Below are 14,661 nucleotides of genomic sequence, written 5' to 3'. Positions count from 1 at the left end.
TTTTTTGCGGTACGCGGGCCTCTCACTGTTGTGGCCTCTCCCATTGCAGAGCACAGGCTCCGGATGCGCAGGCTCAGCGGCCACGGCTCACGGGCCCAGCCGCTCCGTGGCACGTGGGATCTTCCTGGACCGGGGCACGAACCCATGTCTCCTGCATCGGCAGGCGGACTCTTAACCATTGCGCTACCAGGGAAGCCCAGGCTGTGCATCTTAGTGAATTTCAGAACCAACTGCTGTTCTGAGGGCAGGAGCTTGTCTTCATTCTACTGTAAGACAGCTTTAAATAAGTCCTTAGATAAGTAAACCACCTGGCTCTACATGTCCTAATCTACCTAACTAATGAGGGCAGGATCCTGAGCTCCCAATTCCATTAGAGAGAGGGTCTGAGTTGATGGCTGCTAAGGGGTAGGAATCTGTTGGAGAAGTGAGTTGTATGAATGTCTAAAATAAAGAAAGAAATGTCATTGTTTCGGAGAACTTCAGAAGAAGAACAAAAGGCTTGGAGTGAGAAACCTAGGTTTAAAAGCCTGGCTCCGCCAACTTGTCTGGTCACCTTGAGCTTCAAATTCCTCCTCTATGACATGGGGATACATAATGGAATAAGAAACTGTATAAGCCATAAGGATATACTGAATAATTAGTCGGACAGAGTGGAGTTGTTTTGTTGGCAGAGTTTTAATAACAGCTTTTGATGAAAAATAAGAAAAGGAGATATTAACCTCTTTTTCTTAGCATTAAAATATATTTGTTTTACTTTAGATTTTTAAAATTCAAAATAAAGCACAATGGAATATTACTCATCCGTAAAAGGGAATGAAGTTCTGATACCTGCGGAAACATACATGAATCTCAAAAACATTATCAAATGGAAAAAGCCAGACAGAAAGGGTCACATAGTGTATGAATCCATTTACACAAAATATCTAGAATAGGTAAATGCACAGAGACAGAAAACAGAGTAGTGATTGCCAGGGGCTGGGGGGAGGGGAGAATGGGGAGTAACTGCTTAATGGGTACAGGGTTTCCTTTGGGGGTGATGCAAATATTTTAGAACTAGATAAAGGTGATGGTTGCACAAGGCTTTTTTTTGGTGTTTTTTGCGGTACGCGGGCCTCTCACTGCTGTGGCCTCTCCCACTGCGGAGCACAGGCTCCGGACGCGCAGGCCCAGCGGCCATGGCTCATGGGCCCAGCCGCCCCGCGGCACGCGGGATCCTCCCGGACTGGGGCACGAACCCACGCACCCTGCATCGGCAGGCGGACTCCCAACCACTGCGCCACCAGGGAATCCCTGCACAACGTTTTGAATGTACTAAATGCCACTGAAAGGTACAATTTATAATGGCTAATTTTATGTTATATGAATTTTGTCAATTAAAAATTATTTTAAAAATAAAGCACTTAAGCAAAATAAGAATCTCTTATCGTTTAACAGGGCTAATAGAAACTCTCGACTTCATCTGAGAATGACTGATATTCACTATGACGTCACCTTAAGTGAAACACTGTATCGTGAACAATAAAAGCCAGAAAGATACTTTGCCCTGGAGTGGATAAGGTCCACGCCAGGATTTCGGTATGTCTCAGGGCATTTGACTCCTCTGCCAGACACTGGTACCCTCTTTTTTCTGCAATTCTAGCATCTCCCAGCTGGCTTAGAACTAAAGAGAAAGTGCAGAAGCCACATCCGTCAACTGTGTATGATACAAAGCTAGTAAGAGAGTGTTAAATACACTGGATGATGAACCAGTATCCAAAAAGGTCTTGGCAGACTAGCATCAAGGAATCCAATATGAGAAATTTAATGGGGATTAGTGTAACAAATTATGCTTGGTTAACAAAAACAAACCCCCCAAAACACCAGTACTGTACACTGGAAGCTCAGGGGAGACGTAGCTTGGCGGTTACATATGTAACAGAGGATGCAGGGATTTCGGATGACTTTGTAGAGCACCCCTATGTGACGCACATGTCAAAACAACTAACGTGACTTTTCAGCTGCATCAACAAAACTAGATTAGAGAACTTAATGCAAGAGGGTGAGAGTCCTGCTCACCTCTGCACAGGCCAGGATGTGTGCCATACAAGCCCGTGTCCCCATATCCCTGCCCCCCACAAAATCTCACGTCATGCCTAATAGATGTTGGATTTTCTCGCGGGGAGTATCCCAATTCTCAGTTGATGTTCCATACATGCTGCTACCATTTTCCCTCTCTAAGGACACTGTGATGAATATCCTTGTATTTGCACAGCTTAGCACATTTGCCTTATTATTTTTAAAATGTGTTCATTATTTTAAAAAAACAAACAAACTGATGGCTTGATCCATCCGGTTCAGTTTCTGGGCAGAGGTGATGATGATGGTGAATGGTAGTAGTAGTGCATGCTTGTGTGTGTGTGTGTGTGTGTGTGTTGTGTGTAGGGAATGGGAGCTGGGTGTCGGTTAGGGGGGATGTAAAAGGAAAAGAGGGGGGTGGTGCAACTGTTAAGTATCGGCTTTAGTTAATGAGTCTTTTCTTGGATTTTATTCTCCTATTCTGTCAATATCCCCATACCCAGGTGAGATACTGCCATCTTACAGTTTCAGGGTTCCCTGCTCCTTTCAGATTACTGAGCTCCTTAAGCACTACGGAATGACCTTGGGTACTAACTTGGCCCTAGCAGGTATTACATGCTCCTGGCTGGTTTCCCTGGCAATTTTAAAGGTGCTGAATACACAGTGGCCTTAGAATAAATATTTGATGATTGCCTTCCTGCCTGCCTGCTGCCTGCAAGTCTCCAGGAGTGGTGCCTAGCCATGGAATGTCTTTAAAGCGTTGGCCTACAATTTTCTCCACAGAAAGAATGCCTTCTGGTGGTGGTTGCAGGGAGAATAATGCCCTTTGTCTTGCTAGTGAACACTACACACACCCCAAAACCCAGCACCTGCAAGCCTGGGTAATTTTAGGTAAGGGCTTATTTCTAGCTTTTATAGAGGAAAGTTCTATTGGAAAAAAAGTCATCCTTTGTTATTTTATTTTGGACGAGCTTTTAATCAGAGACACAGGCAGTAACATATGTTAGAAAAAGACATATGAAACATAGAACTTTGCATTTATAACTCACTACGGAAAATCCATGTTAATGCAACTAAGTTTGGGGCTTTAATTGCACAGAAGTCATGAAATTCAGATTCAAGTTCCCACAGCAAACTTGATACCATATGTGCATCCCAGGGCCCTTCCTGAGTGGGGTGACCTCATTACTGGGCAAAAAAGTGATGCAATGAATAGTGATGGATAGGATTTCTCCTCACTGCTACACTTCCCATCATCCCAAGAAAGATGGACAGCGGGCAACATTAACTATACCAATTGCTCCCCTTTTAATGCACAGCAGTCCTTGGGTGTGTGCTTGATGACCATCATGAAGGGCCACTGCACGGCAGTGTCGGAGGCGGGAGGTCCACGACTTGGCAGTGTGCTGCTTGGGTGGAGCAGCCAGGCACCCCATCACCAGTCCTCCATCAGATCTTTATCCACACCCTTCCTAGAGCAGCTGTGTTCAGTGGGCACTGCCCTCCCACCCCCACTCCATCCCCAGAGGACACCTCTCAGTAACTCAGGTGCTCAAACTTCTGCATCTGAATGTCTGACTAAAAGGACCTTCCCGGACACACCTCTGCCTGGTGTTGGCAAGGCTTCTCCAAGACGGCTGTTCCATATTGTCGTGTTCTAGCTTTATTCCACTTGCTGGGGAATGGCAAGATGTGTGCCATTCCTTGTGGAGACCTGTGTTGTCTGGCCAAGGGGGCCACAAGCTTATTATAGGTAGAGAGTCTCCATGTGTTTCTCTTAAACTATGGGTAGTAGATTGTATGGAAGTATAAGTTGTCCTGCCCCTTGGTATCGATATCCACACCTCACTAACATGTGGCGTATGTCCAGTTCTGATTTTCTTCTTGGTAAAATGGTATATGGTACATTCTGTTCTCCACACTCTCCTTTGCCTCTGATCTGATCCCTGCTTGAGTCCCCCCCAAGCATGTCAACAAAGATATGGGAGAAGACTGGGGATGGGGGTGGGGAAGAGAAAGAGTGTGTAATAAACTCTGATCATTAAGTGCTGCTTAAGTTTTTTGGGGGGTGCTTTGTAAGTGTTCATGGTCCAAAGCCACTGGACCAATAGCCAAATCAGCTTGCTGTGATGGCTCTACCATCCTCCTAAAAAAGACTTCCCGGTCTGCCTGTGAGTGGTCTGGACTGTATGGTGCGCAACTCAGCAGCTCTCAGATAACACAGACAGCACATCCACCAATAGCCCCTGGGCTCTGAGCACATGGAGAATCAGTAATGCCATTTGTCAATGGCCTGTTCTCACTGAGCAGGAAGGACCAGGAGAAACCTGGGAGAGACTTGGGATGAAGGAGCACCATCATTAATAAAAGCTTCTATCACAGCACAATCTTTGGGTTTCTAGGCAAAACACAGCAGCAAGAATAAAGCTGTGCATGGGGAAACTAAAACAAAACACAAAAGATGGGGTTTTTTTTGGTTGATGTTTACATTTAAGGCAAAAAAAAGTATTTTTTATAATGCATTATCTACATTTAAGGCATTTCCAAGAGAAGCCATTTATAATTTATGAAGAGTCTGGTTGTTTGTGTGTTTATAAAAAGTTATGCTTAAGGAGAACTTTTGAATTAGGCCCAAGAAGATGATAGTCCAGAGCATTTCCAGCCAAAAAATGAGGAACAACTTTTTTTTCTGAGCTGATGTGTATCCAAATCATGTTGATTCTCACACGCATTTTAAAAATTCCATTAATATCTAGCTGTTGAAGAATAAGTTTTCTGTACTCTTTTCTAATTGGAGAGCTTTTCTTGTTTCAGGAGGTATGACTAGCAGAATACATTAACTATTTGGCACACTTTTAAGAGTGAAATTACAGTCTCTTGCTAAGCTATCTTTTTACCTCTTCATTTCCATTGTCTCCATGGTGTACAATTCAATAAACCAGAGATCTAACTCTACTGTTACACTGCCTACAACCTAAGTAATGGGGGTGGTGGAGTGGGGAATGTGGAACCACCTCTTTAAATCATATTGTCACAACTGAGTACCGTTCTAAAAACGCCAAATAGAAAGCTTTCTGTTTGATTTATTCATTGAAAATAGCCTAGGAATTTATCTTCTAACAAGCTTAAGATATCATTTTCATGAACTGTCTTCTCTTCCAGCTTAAGCAATTTCTTTTCTGACTCCAAATTTCTCCTAAGCAACTACTCACCAGGGACTGACAATAATGTAGTAGCTTGTCCTAAATCAGTGCCTTCCTTCTAGAGCGAGCAAAGTTCTTTGCAGATATTAAACCTTCGAGGTAGGTGATGAAGATCATCCCCCATGATCTGACGATGTAGGAAATTCCTCTGAAGAAATAAATGTTAAGTCACCTGCTCGAGAGCCAGTGTAGACAAGGGATTTGAACCTGACGTTGTTCTTTGTGGTGCAGCCTGACAGTTTGCCTAGTTAGAAGAAGATGGTAGATAATATAAAAAGCATGTGGAAAAGGCAAAAAGGAAGAAAGAGGCAAAAGGCCAGAGAGAAGGGAAAAAGATATAGAGGAGGAAAGGAAGTCAGCTCAACTGGAGGTGGAAAACATGCTCTACCCAAGGGCTCTGATATTTGTATTTATTCGTATACAATGATAAGGCAGAATCATTGTAAAAGAGAAGTGGATACAAGATTGAGTCAAAGGACTCCAAACTCAGACAAGCTCCATTCCCTTTTTTTAGAGAATTTTCCACTCCACCCTAGTTTACAGATAAATTAATCACCAAAGGGTGTTTATCAAGTGATTTCTTCCTTTCACTAAATGCCAGTTATAGAGAGTCTGGATTTGGTGTGGCAGCTAAGGAAAGAACTGTATCTCGTGGGGTTGCTTTTTCTATGAATAACATTATATATAGACATCTCCCCACTTCTGTAAGGTTTTCAAAGCATGCGTGGTTAACCGGAGGCTAACAAAATGGTTAACCAAACGTGTCACTGCTAAGCCCAGTGAAAATAGTGATGGCAGCTCTAGCAATGGGGAGTTGTTCTTCCGTTTCTGTGACACATTCCACCCAGCGTCCAGCATGACTTTCAGAATGGCATAATGCTTTGAAGAGCATATTGGAGGCTGCAGACTTCACGTGGGGGAAGCCCAGCTGACCAGGGGGAGGGCCATCTGCATTTACAGACTACTGCTTCTGCAAGAGTGGACTTCATTCTGCACACTCTTCATGTGTGCCGAGAGATAAGCCCTCCAAAAGCACTCTCGTCAGTCCACTGCCCTTTGCTTAGTTTTGATCTCAGGTAGAATTCGACCTGAGGGCGTCTACCCGCCCTCTCCCGGACTCCATGGTTCCTACGCGTGAATACAGACTGCCTATATAAGGCGTGAGCGGGCGTGGGAGCGCCTCTTTCCCTCCGGCGCGCCACTAAAGATCATGGTGTCACCGTGGGACGCCGCCCCGCTTGCTGTTACCAGTATTGTAAGAACAAGCCGTACCCAAAATCTCGCTTCTGCCGAGGTGTCCCTGATGCTAAGATCCGCATCTTTGACCTGGGGCGGAAGAGGTCAAAGGTGGATGAGTTCCCACTCTGTGGCCACATGGTGTGTCGGATGGGTATGAGCAGCGCTCCTCTGAAGCCCTGGAGGCTCCCTGTATTTGTGCCAACAAGTATGTGGTGAAAAGCTGTGGCAAAGATGGTTTTCACATCCGAGTGCAGCTCCACCTCTTCCACTGCCATCCGCATCAACAAGATGTTGTCCTGTGCTGGAGCTGATAGGCCGCGGTGTCTTTGGAAAGCCCCAGAGCACAGTGGCCAGGGTCCACATTGGCCAAGTCATAATGTCCATCCGCACCAAGCTACAGAACAAGGAGCGTGTGATTGAGGCCCTCCGCAGGGACAAGTTCAAGTTCCCTGGCCGCCAGAAGATCCACATATCCAAGAAGTGGGGATTTACTGAGTTTAACTCCAACGAATTTGAAAACACGGTGGCAGAAAAGCGGCTTATCCTGGATGGCTGTGGGGCCAAATACATCCCTAATCGTGGCCCTCTGGACAAACAGCGGGCCCTGCACTAATGAAAGCCTTGTTGCTGTCCCCTCCTTACTCATGCCCACCAATAAATCCTACTTTCTTGTCAAAAAAAAAAAAACCACCAAAACCCAAAAAGAATCCTTGCTGGAAGTAGGAGGGATATGTACTAAAAACTCAATTTTTAAACAAACAAAGAAGTAAATATTATACTCTTTTGCAACCAACCCCAACTATTTTCCCAGGGGTGAGGGTGGGGAATCTTTAAATCAGATTCCAACAAGAAAAAATACATCTAAGTTACTCAATCTGGCTACACAATATTGCCTCCCTTGGTGTTCTTGGAAGACTGGGGAAATATAGACAGGGAAAATGAATGGAAAGAAGCATGTACTCATTCTTCTAAGTCTTTCTTTTATCATCCCAGGTTTAAAATTTTTAAACTAGTCTCCATTTTTCACTTAAAGATAGAGTGTGTATCACAGGATGAAAATCAGGGACTCTAGGAGTGTGTATTCAAGATTCACGCTGAGCACACTGGTACTTAGTACTATATTAATCTACCTTCTGAAATAACAGTTATACTTCTTTCTGAATCCTAATTTTGCACACTCTTCATGTGCAGAGATGGTAAGCCCTCCAAAAGCACTCTCTCCTGCTCTTTGCTTAGCTTTGATCTCAGATAAAATTCAGATCGCGGTAACATCAGTTGTCAATTAAGTATATTATCAAAAGGACACCACAGAAGAGAATTTCTCACCCAGGGCTAATTAGGTAATGTTTCCCCAAAGCACTTGCCATTCAAATTTTAAAACAGACACCCACAGTGAAGTGTGGAGATGGGGCTGGAAGATCACCAGCCTGGTTGATTTCCTTCTAAATGACAATAATTACCCAGGTAAGAGGCAAAGCTTCTCCTATTAAGTCAGTTTTGATCATTTCAGAACTTAATGGTTACAAAATAATATCAGCCAAAATCTACACATCTCATGAATCAGACCTGATGATTCGTGAATTTAGATTTAATATTGTCCTGAATTTGAAGGTTGGTTCAAAGAATACCTATAAAACATCAAACATGAAAACCAACTCAATACAGTACTCATGTCTCTGGTGAGAGATACAGGTGGATTCTGTTTATTCTGAGAAAAGAAAGTTGTCAGGACAACTGAGTGAGACATTTCAAATGCAATTTAAGGTCATACTCTTGAAGTGCATTAGGAAAAACAGTGAGGCCACCATTTTAGGGAGATTAACATGTCAGATGCACATATGAGATTTCCACATCCCACGCCACTAAAATATATGCCAATTTAGGAATACAGAAGACTTAAAGTAACTGAATCTTTCACTCTTACATGCTCTTGGGGAGCATGGGTGACGTACATATAGCTTCGGCTCTAATGCACTGTGGCTGGTCATTAAATGTTCCATGACATTTTTTTTTTTTTTTAAATCAGAAGAGAGTTTTAACCTGGCTCCATTTCAGCTAGGGTAATGGCAGCCTCCCTCCCAAAGATTCTTTCTTCCCTTCCAACTGACCAACACTTGCTTCATTTTCTCCTGTAGAATAAAGATCACCCAGAATGACTGGCTGTGCATGGCAGCTCCTCCTTCTGTGCTCCCCTGGTGTTTTGGGGGAAGTTGTTCATTCTTTCAACATACATTTAATGAGCATTTATTCTGTGCACAGTAAGATATATTATACAAAGGCAATTCTGCCCATTTCCAAAAAGATTGAAATCTAGTAGATTCCATTATTCTGAGGTCCTGGGACACTGTAGATTAAATGGGTTATTTCTAGTGCTATTTCCGATCAAGGTTAGATTGTTCTAACCTGAACCTAATAGATACTGCTGGTGTTCTGGGGCTAACTAGCATTTTCAGATTGCAGCATATCAAATATATGTAGTTAAACCTGACCTAAACTGGGGACTTTTAGTCACGACTCAATCCAGTGGTTCTCAACCGAGGGTGATTCTGCCCCCTGGGGGACACTTGGCAATATCTGGAGACATTTTTGATTGTCACAACTTGGAGGGGAGGTGCTACTGGCATCTAATGGGTACAGCCTAGAGATACTGCTGAACATTTAATAATGCATGGGACAGTCCCTCACAACAAAGAATTCTCTAGCCAAAATGTCAATAATTCCAAGATCGAGAAACCCTGCCTTAATCTGACTGCCAGGTTAACTAAACCAGGAGTCAATGCCATTTACCAATCAGTTATTTATTTGATTACTTTGAAGGAGACTCCACAAGACCGTTGTGATGTGGGTATTAAAATGGGCTGGTATCAAAATCCAACTTAATAACAAAATATCTTCTGTGTGACATTTCCTCTCTGTCCTTAATGGAATTCATCAACTCACTCTGTCTCACAAATGGCAGTGATCATAAACGACACGGAGAATTATTTTCTATAACCATAGGCTCTAATAACTGGAAGAGTTTGGGGGCCCACTTGGAGCAAAACACAGATTACATTTTATTTATATTTCAAGATATCTTTCACAGATTAAAAAAAAAGGAGGCTCAGCAAGATTAAAAGGCTATCGTGGTCCCATGACAAGTTCAAGGTTGAAGGTGAATTAGATCCCATGCCTCCTGACTGCCAGTCCAAGCTTCCTCTGCTATCCTGGAGACTATTCTGGAACTCAGCTGCATCTTGAAGTTAAATAAGAAACAGAGATGACATCTGAAAATGCTAACAGCCCATGTGCCGTGTATTTTCCGTGGCACTGAGGCAATGTGTTCTGAGGCTGGTCTACTTCTTGTCAGGAGCCACAGCGACAGTGTCAGCCACTGTGCTTGGGGGGAAGCTAAGAGCAGAGTTTGTTAAACTGGCAGGCATCTGCATCTCCTCAGCTGGAGGCGGGTGCTCCTGGTAGGATCTGCCAAACTAGGAGGCAAGGGCAGACCCCAAGACCTATCGGGGAGTGTCAGTAAGGGCCTAACCGTACTCTCCTTTCCCAATGGCAGCTGGGGCACTTCTCCCAGTTTTCTCCCTCTGGCTCCTAAAATGGTTATTGTGTTGTATTCTGTTATCTTTCAAATAATTCCAACCCCGTAAAGATCTTTAAAGGGAAGTATGTAAAGTTTCAGCCCTGACATTCTCTTCTCAGTCACTTCTTAGGTTTGCACGTGGAATTGGGCCTGTGTAGTGGGAGAAGAGGTATATACCCTATTTGTCTGCAGAAAACTAATCACAGTGGGCTCTGGATTCAACAGTGAATTTAACACTCCTACTTTCAAATAATTAACCAAAATCCAGAGATTCCAATAAACGTTCTCATAAACCTTTTTAGTAGATAGAGTCCACCTTTATTTAGTCAATAAGGGTGGGAGGAGGACTTCCCTCCCACCTGCACCCTACCTTCCATCTATAAAGAATTTTAAGAGGGGAGCCTGGAAATATGGAAATCTGCATAACTTCCCCTTACTTCTTTTCTCCTCTCAGATCTTCTGTAAAATAAAAACAGAGTATGTCGTAGAAAAAATGGAAGCTTGAATTTTCTGTCTCATGTTTTCTTTGAAAGCGTTGGGGACAAGGCATGTAAAATCCTTCACGAAGCATGTCACGAAGCTTCATGCAAGTTGGCTGTCTCCTCCTTCAGCCTTTTGACATGACCACTAATATCCTTCTTGGAACTATCACCATCTCTCTCTCAACACCATCGGAATCTGCCTCATGACCAAGGAAATGGAACAAAACATGGGGTCAGTGTATGTGGGTGTGTGGGTCTGTGTGCACGTGTGTATAGGATGAAGAAGGGGGAAAGGGGAGGGGGAAGGTACAATGGCACATGACCAGGTCCCAGAAATAATGCATAAGTCTGCCCAGAGATTTTCCTATGGCCCTTTAAACAGGATCCTTGTTGGAATTTTTGGATTCTGTCCCATGGAGTTCAAGTGCATTCTTCAGGCAGCCAGTTACTGTTCCACAGAGGTGTGAATGTCCTGGAGTTTCCCAAGCACAATACTTCACATTGTCGGTTCAGAATTACTTTAATTCTCCTTTCCACCATCCCACCCCCATTAAGAAGCTGTTGGATCTGCAGAGAAGCTTAGCACAGCCAGGGATGAAAATACCAATGAAAGCAGGAAAAAGACCTGTAGTAAACATTCTAGTATAAGAATAGAATCATTTTTTGCCTGATAATTTTTGCCTGATAATAATCAAGGTCTGACTTTAGCAATTCCATGAAGTTTACCCGAAAAGTTTTGTTTTCCTGAAGGATTGAAAAAAAAAAAAAAAGCCATCACTTTATCCTGGCTTCACGCAGCCCCATTTAAGGGTAGTGGATTAAGGTTTTGCTCTATATAGACAATAAAAGCACATATCCTCTGGGAAAAGTTCCTTGGAAGTGTAAGTGTTTGGAAGCCCATGAATCAAACAGATCAAGAACCCCTGCATTCACCCAGTCTACATCTGTTGCCAGTTCCAGATCGTTCCCTGCGGATGACTTGTATATTATTACACAAGGCAACATCCTAAAATGAAAGCACCTCTAAGAGAATTACGGTGTTAAAGTGAATATACAATCCAGATGCTTCCCAACTCAAGTGAACCCCAGGAGGTCTCCACTCCCGACAAAATGAGACGACACAGAAAAGCCTAATGACGGCTCCACATGGATTTAGCCCGAAGGGGACTGTTTATTTTTTTGACTTTGAGAAACTGCACTGGGGATCAGCCAAAAAATGAATACGGAAAAGTCCCCTTAAATTGTACAGAATCTGTTATCCTGAAGACCAGCTTCTGAACGTCAATACCTTTAACAGGAGTGACTTGAAATCAGGTCTTAGGGTCCAAAGAGAAGAGAGTGGAAGGAGATACCGAAGAAAACTAAGGTGCAAGAATGGGTGAAAAGTGGTTGCCACTTATATTCCCGAAGACTCTGGCGAGCCCTTCGCACTCATTCCAGAAAGTCCCCAAAGCTGTTTGGCATTAGAGGTGGGCAAGAAAAAGCAGACATCACAATACTTTGCCTGTGAACCACATCCACTCCCATCCCTTAACGAAAATCTTGTGGGCTCTAACCACAGGCTCATAACCGAACCCTCCCTGCCAGGGCAGCAGACAAATCTCGCTTTCCCACAGGCTGGCTCGGCATTTTTGCCTCCCCCCACAATGCCTGGGCTTAAGGATCCATCATCAAGGGCAGCCAAATACGTTTCTCCACCCATAGCGACTCGGTCCTGGACCTCAGCCAAAGCGAGAACACCAGGGCGCGGGGAAAATCCTATAGCTGAGCGAACAGAGCAGGAAAACTGGGAGCAGCGAGAAAGGGTTGAAGTGGCTAATTTTTCCACTCCCCTCCCGCTGTGGTTAAAGCAGTGACAGACAATTTATCACACATTTTGATTGCACGCCAGCTGGCTGTTTAAAAAAAAAAAAGAAAGAGTTGTTTATTAATTCAATTAGCTGGCTTATTTATCAGGGCTGGGTTAGCAGGGGCAGTGAGAAGGCCAAAGGATGCCCGTGTCAAGCTGTCTTTTGCAGGCCCTGCAGGCCCTGAAGGCAAGTGGAGACACACATTCTTACCCCTGCAAGACTTGGAGTGTCGCACTAGCTGTGTTTACCCTGAATGCTTCATGCGCGACAAGAAAACCCATCCATTGTAATGAAATATGAGGGTGGGAAGATGCTCAGAACAGGACAAAGTCATCTGAGTGATGACAGTCATTAATGTTTATCACCCATTCAGGAGCCATGTTCAGAGATAATATGGCGTCCTTCCCGTACTCATTTGGGTGGTTGCATTTGTTGTTTTCTCATTCCTTGGTGGATATTTATATCTAAGGCTGCCAGTGTATCGGCAGTTTGTCCAGACCGGCATTGCCCAGGATCAGAGGAATCATTCATTCAGGAAGTGGCTTATTAAAGAAAACCCAAGCAAGGTTTATTCACTGCTGCTTTGTGCCAAGCTCTGTCTGTGGTGCTTACACTAGAGTTACTGGTTATATTGGATCCTCATGTGGTGGATAAGATTTGTGCCCATTTAACCATGAGCCAGCTAAGGCAGAGATTTTAATTGATTCACCCGAGGTTTCCCTCAAGGCTCTCAAACCAGGTGTCCCTAAATGCCCCCCTCATTTCATCGCAGCTGTCCACACTCTTGACCCTGTTCTTGGCCAGTCTAAGCCAAATGTCTACTTGGTGACCCAGAGGGTACATTTTCTGCTGATCCTGTTGGTGGCAAGTAGAAAAGGAGGAGGAAAACGGAAGAGACGTCTACAATTTTCTTGTTTTATTTCAAAATAACCTGATCATGACAAACGGTTATATGGTATACATTTGATTTTGTTTTTATTCAGAATATAATGATTTCCCTCATTAGCCTTACAAATAAAGTGTTTTATAAACTTGAAGGAAGATGACTTTGGGACCAATATATAAGTCTACTAATTTTCACATGTAATTTGGAACAAGTGATATTTTGGATAAAAAATAGGGGAGAGGAACCATAATATAAGAATGTGATAAATAATTCTGGTTCATCAGCCAGTTAATCAAGCAGTAAATGTGACATGAAGATGGTGCCAATGATAAGACCAAGTCAGCCTTTAGGGGGGACATTGCATATTAAGGGGAAATGTGATCTGTGAGCTTATATATCAGGGCTGGGCTTAAGCATGAGATGAGGGAGACACCTAAGGATTCCCCTGAGGGTTAGTATTCTGGAGATCTATTATGCTAGCTTCTCTGTCTCATGCTAATACTTAGACCTCTTCATTGTTCATATCAATCACTAATTTCATGGGGGCAAGGGTTTTCCCCTAACTTCTGGAAATGTCGAATCATCCTTATCGTTTCTTTTTTTTCTCTCTCCCTTTCTTCCTTCCTTCCTTCTCTCATGCAAGAAGTGCCAAGTAAAACAAAACCTCAGATGCACAGGTGGATGTGTATGCAAGACCTCATAGCAATGTCACTCCGGTGTCTCCTCTGCTCCATACAGACTGTGGAAGAGCCTATGGTATCCCCCTCGCCTCACCACTGGCTAACTCAGTCTCTGGCTCATTGAACCTTATTTCTCCCTCGACAACTTGCTCACTTCTAAAATGCCCATCATTAAAAAGTCTACAAATAACAAACGCTGGAGAGAGTGTGGAGAAAAGGGAACCCTCCTACACTGTTGGTGGGAATGTAAGTTGGTGCAGCCACTGTGGAAGACAGTATGGAGGTTCCTCAGAAAACTAAAAATAGTTACCCTATGAACCAGCAATCCCAGTCCTGGGCATATATCCAGACAAAACTGTAATTCAAAAAAACACATGCACCCCTACATTCATAGCAGCACTATTCATGATAGCCAAGACATGGAAACAACCTGAATGTCCATCAACAGATGAATGGATAAAGAAGATGTGGTACACATACACAATGGACTACTACTCAGCCATAAAAAAGAATGAAATAATGCCATTTGCAGCAACATGGATGCAACTAGAGATTATCATACTAAGGGAAGTAAGTCAGAAAGAGAAAGACAAATGCCATATGATATCATTTGCATGTGGAATTTAAAATATGACACAAATGAACCTATCTACGAAACAGAAACAAAATCAGGGACATAGAGAATAGACTGG

The 14,661-nt window shown here is 43.4% G+C and overlaps 1 protein-coding gene and 1 pseudogene across 1 annotated transcript in view; one reads left to right on the top strand and one right to left on the bottom strand.

Annotated features, from left to right (window-relative positions):
• LOC112406266 (60S ribosomal protein L10-like) overlaps positions 1–7,110 on the top strand; it is an 18,347-nt pseudogene extending 11,237 nt beyond the window's left edge.
• Positions 1–14,661, bottom strand: part of CREB5 (cAMP responsive element binding protein 5) — a 407,122-nt gene that overhangs the window by 27,001 nt on the left and 365,460 nt on the right. The gene's annotated exons all lie outside the window — the stretch shown is intronic.

The sequence above is a fragment of the Neophocaena asiaeorientalis genome, unplaced genomic scaffold, assembly GCF_003031525.2.
Source record: "Neophocaena asiaeorientalis asiaeorientalis breed wild unplaced genomic scaffold, Neophocaena_asiaeorientalis_V1.1 scaffold36, whole genome shotgun sequence".
NCBI lineage: Eukaryota > Metazoa > Chordata > Mammalia > Artiodactyla > Phocoenidae > Neophocaena > Neophocaena asiaeorientalis.
Note: the sequence above shows the minus strand (reverse complement) of the source record. Positions and strands in the feature narration are given on the sequence as shown.